General features: G+C 39.1%; 1 pseudogene; it reads right to left on the bottom strand.

The window, feature by feature from the left end:
- Nucleotides 1–3,729: 3,729 nt before the first annotated feature.
- On the bottom strand, nucleotides 3,730–3,830 carry LOC143628392 (small nucleolar RNA R71; annotated as a pseudogene).
- Between the last annotated feature and the right edge of the window lie 3,910 nt (nucleotides 3,831–7,740).

Raw genomic sequence — 7,740 nt, 5'->3', positions numbered from 1 at the left:
ACTAGTGCTTCCGGGGGTAATTTGGGAATTCTTTATTCCCGGGAGTACCTAAGGGTCGAAATGGTGAATGTGAGACTTCGGGGGCTGTTGTGAGTAAGTTTTATGAGGTCGAGGGTTTAGGTAACTTGAACCATGTTAGAACATCTCATAGGATAAACGAGTCATCTTGATGTCATTAGTATTGATTGAATGTAAACCAACAGGTGTTTAAGTTTTGGGATTTCTTAGAGATTCTCTAGCTCGTGGTGAATCCGCGTCTTGTGTCAGGTGAGTTCATGATGCCCCTTTTCACTCTTTTCAAGTTTTAGGCTAGCATGCACACCTAAGTGTTTTTCTTACTTGATGAAATGTTTTAAACGATTTTATATAGGCTTGCTATTATATGGTAGGCCTTGGGATATTAAAAAATATATATATATATATATCTATATATATATACATATATACATTATTGCTTGGCCTATATTTGGCGATGTTGTAGTCGTTTCGACTACTGATGTTGCGTATGCCTACTTTGTGTTTGCATGCGTTGATGTTACGTATTTGGGTTGTACGTTTGCTCGACCTGATGTTATACACGGATGTTATATATATATATATATATATATATATATATATATATAGGGATGTACTTGAAAGGATTTATATATATATATATATCTTTTGTATATGTATGTATGAGAATGTTTAGTGTTCGATAATGATGACTAAATGGATGCACTCTTTTTACTTAAAAAATTTTGGTATGTCTACCATATTTGTTATTACTGATATTATTTACCTAAAACTTGAACTCACTCAGCTCAAGCTGACTTTGTGTGCATGTTAGTGTGAGTTTCAGGTTAGGAAGAGGATGCCTTATCGCTTGGACGTGCACGAAGCTACTTGGACGGTGAAGGACATACGTGGATGGAAGAATGTACTTTGAACAATTTGATTTTAAATAGTTTCATGAATTATGTTTTAAAGTTGGTTTTGGGCAAAATTCCCGGGTTTTAGGAAACTTATTTCACTATTTATGTTTTCCGCTGAATTTACACTCAGAGATGTTTGTTTTAATGAAAGAAACCGTTTTCAAGTTTAATTACTTTAAACAATATTTTGTATGAATACCAACTGCGGGGCTCCCGGGGTTCGGGGCCTTAAAAGCCTGAAGGTTTTGTCGATCCTAAATATCCTAACAGGGTGTGCAAACTAAATAAGTTCATTTATGGACTTAAACAGGCATCTCGCAGCTCGAATCTTCATTTTGATGAGAAAATCAAAGAGTTAAATGAAGATGAGTCTTTGACGGGTGGATTGTAAAGCCACCCTTAAGTGTAGTAATTTTAGTTAAATCACATGCGTTTACGTTTAATTTCAAGGATTTGTATTACTATACTATGTCGTGTGATTACATGAAAAAGGAGGTAAAGGATGAAACAACAAGATCATAGGCGAAAACGGTGAAGAAAATGGAGTTAGAACGAGAGAGTTATGAAGAAAACAAGAAACAGGAATCAGCTCCACTGTGTGACCCACGGTGCACACCGTAGACCACGGTTCAACTAACACAGCTCTTCCAGAGCTCACTGTACCGTGGCAGCTTGAGGTGACCGTGACCCACGGTCTGGACCGTGGACCACGGTCCGATTGTAACTGCCCACGTCCTTCTTCTTTATTAGGCCGTTTTGGCTAAACTTTGGAGTATCTTTTCAATCATAAACATTGGGGGACAAATTTGGGGAGTCTAGAACATCATCTTTGGTATTGGTAATCATTATTCGGTGTGTTTTATTCGTTTGATGAAGACAATTGATGCTATGTTGATCATCATACCCATGAGTGGCTAATTTCCTTGGTGTTTCTCTTGGTTGTAAGGTTATCACAAAACACTTTATGTTTATCATTCTTGCACTTGGATTGATTATCTAATCGTTTATGTTAGTATAATCATTATGTTTGTTTGATTGTTTGTAATTTGTCCATATCGTTTTAACCTAGTTTCATTCTATACGTTCTTGGTATCGTTGACAATTGAGATTTAGTAGAAGGAATTAGGGTTATGTACAAATTGATTGCTTAATAAGCAACAACCTCGCGTTCTACGAATCCGAGTACTTAGTTCTCGATTAATCACAAACAGTTATATCTACACAAAACCAAAATAGTATGGTTATCCATTGAATGTTAACATAAGTTTTGAGTGATAACCCGAACCCCAAGAGAAATGCTCGTTTAATCAACTGTTAACTTTCATTTAGTTTATTTAGTTTATAAAATCAAATCAAAACCAACTTGAGAATTACTTTTTCATCATTTACATTTATATTAGTTAATTGTTGAGCTACTTTAGTAACACATATTCCACAAACTCTTCGTGTTCGACACCCACTTACCGCTATCTAGTTAGTTGTATTTGGCTTATTTTTGCACGAGTCTTCGACCTCACGTCAAATTTTGGCGCCGTTGCGGGGAAGTAGTGCGCAACGTGTGTTATCTTTATAGTTTTTGTTTAATTGTTATTGTCAGTTTTACACTGGCTGTGCTAGTGTGCAGGTACTTACAGGTATATGCGTACACGACACTCTCGGTCTTCATCACCGTTAGCGTTTGATCCTGAAATTGAGAGAACCTTTCGTCAGAATCGTATTCTTCAAAGGGAGAACAAGATTATTGGGTCGCCAAGCACAAAAAGTCGAACAACTGACGCCACAATCATGGCTTCGGAACAAACTGTACCGCCAATGCCACCACCCATCAATCCACAAAACTCATAATCCACTGAACCCATTACCACTACAAGTCCTACAAGCGAGCCTACTTCAATAGTGTTTAGCTTTCAACCACCAATTAACCTTCCACCTTTGACAAGTTTTATGCCTACTCAAGGACAATCATCAAATTCATCACAACAATCACCTTTTCACTCTCAACAATACCCACTATACAATCAACAATCATACACATTTCACCAAGACCAACCTATAACCCATATTTCACCGGGTCAGAGATCAGGCCCGCAATTGTTTGGTGGGCCACGTTTTGGCGATAATAATGAAGGGTATGAAGAGTTTGAAGAAGGATATGCAAGTGGAGTTGATGGGAGTCAATTGAGGGTGCAAAGGCAGTTTGGGTATGTAACCTAACAACAACCGAACAACAACAAGCGCAACAATGGGGTGGGCCGAATGTTAATCAAATACAACAACCACAACCATTGCAACAAGTTCCTCAACAACCCCAATATCAAAACCTCAATTTTAACAACCAAATCCCCAACCACAATTTTAACAACATGTGCAACAAAGGCCCGTTTACCGGCAAATGGGCCAACCGAGAGTACCATTGGGGGTACCAAGAAGGCATGCAAAAGAGATGGTTAGGGGAATTGAAGCCCACTTTCAACCGGTCATCACCAATAACCCATCCCCGGTGGTTATTCCTCAAAATCAAAATGGAAGAACATTTGAGGTTAGAACTAATGCACTCCAAAGTTTACCAAAGTACAAGGTTCTTGCAACGAAAGAACCCTATTTTCACTTGGAAGCATATGATTCTATTTGTAACATGATCGGAGGTCAAGGTTTTTCACCGGATGAAGTTAAGTTGGTTTTATTCCAATTCTCATTAGAAGATAAGGCAAAGAGATGGTTCTACACTTTTCCTTCCACATCAATCTACACTTGGGCCGAGATGCAACAAAGATTTTTGGAAGAGTTTTATACAGCCCAAAAGACTAATGATGCAAGACGAAGTTTGAGAAGCTTCCAACAACAATCGGGTGAAATATTTCATGAAGCATTTGAGCGATTCAACATGATGATCAAGAATTGTCCTCATCATGGTATAGCTCTTTGGGAGTTGCTAAATGCTTTTCATGATGGGTTGAATGCGGAAGACAAGCGAGACTTAATGTCAATCACAAATGGTACATTTTTTACCAATTATGAACAAGATTATTGGGCATTCTTGGAGAAAATGTCGGTCACATCGAAGAGAAAGGCTCAAACTGCAAGAAGAGCAACACCGACAATTGGAAGACCTCAAATTCATGTTTTTGAAGATGTGGGGGTACAAACTACTAAACAAAGAATTGATGTTTGTACAAACTACAACGAGTTGGGTCATGGGGCTGATGTGTGTACGGTAGGGCAAGCACAAGTTGAAGAGGTAAATGTGATTCAAGGTCAAGGAGGTGGTAATCGGAATTTCAACATGAACTCAAACACCTACCACCCCGGGTTGCGAAATCATCCAAATTTTCGATATGGAAATCATTCAACTCAACTCAATCCTAATTTCCAATGGACTTACCAAACCCACTTTATTCCTCGTCAACAATACTTAAATCAAGGAAGTCAATGTCAACTTCAAGGAACGAGTGGTGGTCAAAGCGGGTCTTCGGGTCAAGGTTTATCAAGTGGGAATGAAGTGATGGACATGTTAAAGTTGATGCAACAAGACATGCAGAAAAGGAATCAACTTGAAGAAACCCGAATGCAAAAGGATGAAGTTCGTGACAAGGCCATTCAATCACTGACCACACAAATGGGTCAACTTACAACCGAAGTGGCAGAATTGAAGAAAAACAAAGGTCAGTTGCCAAGCGACACCAAGGTAAACCCTTCTCATAACTCATCTCGTAATGTTCCTATTAATCATGTTAGTGTGTTGAGAAGTGGTAAAGAGTATAAAGCCAATTTGTCACCGACTTTGGTTGAAGGTGAAGTGGAGGATATCACGGGTAAGGAAAGTGATGATTAAGAAGTTGAAACTAATAAACCCACTAAACATGTCACTTTTGAGAAACCGTTGCAAGCTTCGGGTCAAGCCACAATTTTAAATGATGAAAACAAGGAAATGGAATCAAATGTAGTTCCATTTCCTTCGGCTTTGCTTGACCCGGGCAAGAAAAATGTAATTTTAAAATGGGGTCCTCAAAAGGAGGAAATGTGGGAAGTGTTTAAATAGGTTAAAGTGAATTTACCATTACTTGAAGCAATAAAACAAGTACCCACATATGCAAAATTTTTGAAAGAGTTATGCACTCAAAAGAGGCAACAAAAAGTGCCTAAACGGGTAGATTTAACCAAGTGGGTAAGTGCGGTTTTGAAAGGAGACCTCCCTCCTAAGCTTCAAGATCCGGGAACACCCTTAATTAACATTCAAGTTGGTGATTTTCAAATATTTAGGGCGTTATTGGATCTTGGGGCCAGAGTGAGCATTCTCCCAGACTTTGGTACTTTGAAACGTGTGGAGACCACGGTTTTATTGGCCGATTTATCTCATAAACTTCCCCGTGGAATCATACGGGATGTAATGTGAAGGTAGAGGATTTTTATTATCTTGTGGATTTTTTGGTTTTTGATTATTCATCAGGTAACTCAAGTCAATAACAAAATGTTATCTTGGGTCGACCATTTTTGAACACTACTCATGCAATCATTGATTGTAGATTTTGTACTGTTGACATGGCTTTTGGCAACCGAAAAATGCATTTAAATGTTTTTACTAACGTTGCTAATTCTTTGGGTGGTGAAAAATGTTTTTTGGCAGATGTGGTAGATCATTGTAACCCTCATGAATATGATGAGAATTGTGTAGAGGCTTGTCTTTGTGATGACTTTGAACAGGTACACGTTTGTGCTTTGCGGATGGAGGAACAAAAACGGGATGCTTTAGTTCTACAAGAGGGAAGACCACCATGGACACATCAATGGGAGAGTTTGCCAAAGGAAATTAATTCGGATACCAAACCATCTTTGGAGTGTCCACCAAAGGTGGAATTGAAGGAGCTTCCAAGCCACTTGAAGTATGTGTTCTTAGGGGACAATGAAACCCTCCCGGCTATCATTGCTTCAAATTTGGAGAAAGAGCAAGAGCGGGCATTAGTGAAGGTGTTGGAAGCACATAAAGCGGCCATTGGATGGACGCTTGCGGATTTAAAAGGTATTAGTCCTTCTATTGTTATGCATAAAATAATTACAGATGAGGAGGCTAAACCAACAATGGAGACTCAAAGGAGATTGAACCCGAACTTGCGGGAAGTGGTGAAAAAGGAGGTAATCAAGTGGTTGGATGCAGGGATCATTTATCCCATTTCAAACAGCTCATGGGTGAGCCCGACACAGGTAGTGCCCAAGAAATCCGTCATCCAGGTAATTAAAGATGACAAAGGTGAACAAATAGCCACCCGACCGGTAACCTGGTGGCGAGTGTGCATCGATTATAGGAAATTAAATGCCGCCACCTCAAAAGACCATTTTCCATTACCATTCATTGATCAAATAATTGAAAAACTTTCGGGTCAAAAATATTATTGTTTTTTGGATGGGTATTCAGGGTATAATCAAATTGCAATCCATCCTGATGACCAACACAAAACTACCTTTACTTGTCCATATGGCACCTTTTCTATTAGAAGGATGCCTTTTGGGTTGTGTAATGCCCCGGCCACTTTTCAAAGATGCATGATGAGCATATTTTCGGACATGGTTTGGGATTCACTTGAGGTTTTTATGGATGACTTTTCTATTTTTGGTTCAACTTTCTAGTCTTGTCTCAATGATCTAGAAAACGTTTTAAAACGATGTGTTGAGACAAACTTGGTGTTAAGTTAGGAGAAAAGTCAATTCATGGTACAAGAAGGTATTGTCTTAGGTCATGTGGTTTCAAGTAGGGGGATGGAAGTTGATCAAGCAAAGATTAGAGTAATTTCATCTTTGCCACCCGTGAAAAATGTTAAAGGGGTGAGGTCGTTTTTGGGACATGCTGGATTCTATAGGAGATTCATTAAAGGTTTTAGTGCAATTTCAAAGCTTTATGTAACCTCTTATTGAAGGATGTCCCCTTTGAGTTTACTAATGAATGTTTGCAAGCGTTTGAAGGAGAAATTAGTGCAAGCGGCAATTTTACAATCACCGGATTGGTCAAAGCCGTTTGAGATTATGTGTGACGCTAGTGATAGCACGGTTGGAGCGGTCTTGGGTCAAAGAGTTGATAAGAAACCGGTGGTGATTTATTATGCGAGCAAAACTTTATCTTAGGCACAATTGAACTACACTACCACCAAAGAGGAGTTACTTGCGGTGATGTATGCCTTAAATAAGTTTCGTTCGTATATTTTGGAAAGTAAAGTTGTGGTGTACTCGGATCATAGTGCGGTTCGATATTTGATGGAAAAGAAAGATGCAAAACCGCGTTTGATTCAATGGGTGTTATTGTTACAAGAATTTGACCTTAAATCCATGACAAGAAGGGTTGTGAGAATGTAGTAGCGGATCACTTGTCGCGGATTACCCTTGATGGTGCTGATGATCCGATAGAGATAAACGAGAAATTTCCGGATGAACAGTTGCTTGTTGTTTCAACCGTACTATGGTATGCTCACTATGTCAATTATTTGGCCACGGTGGCGATTCCGGAATTTTGGTCAAAGAAAAGGAGGCAACAGTTCATGGCACAAGTCAAGCAATACATTTGGGATGAGCCGGACCTTTTCAAAGTTGGAGTAGATCAAGTTCTTAGAAGATGTGTACCCGAAAATGAGGTGCAAGAGATTTTGAAACATGCCCATTCATCAGCATACGGGGGCCATTTTAGTGGCTCTAAAACAGGGTATAAGGTACTTATGTGTGGATTCTATTGGCCAACGATTTTCAAGGATGCTAATGAATATGCCCGGCATTGTGTAAATTGCCAACGAATGGGGGGTATATCAAAAAGGAATGAAATGCCTTTACAACCCATATTGGTTGT

This window comes from Bidens hawaiensis, unplaced genomic scaffold (genome assembly GCF_021521415.1).
Source record: "Bidens hawaiensis isolate Kalapana, Puna unplaced genomic scaffold, B.hawaiensis_p1.1 tig00004931_1, whole genome shotgun sequence".
NCBI classification, from domain to species: domain Eukaryota; kingdom Viridiplantae; phylum Streptophyta; class Magnoliopsida; order Asterales; family Asteraceae; genus Bidens; species Bidens hawaiensis.
This window is presented reverse-complemented; position numbering and strand designations above follow the sequence as displayed.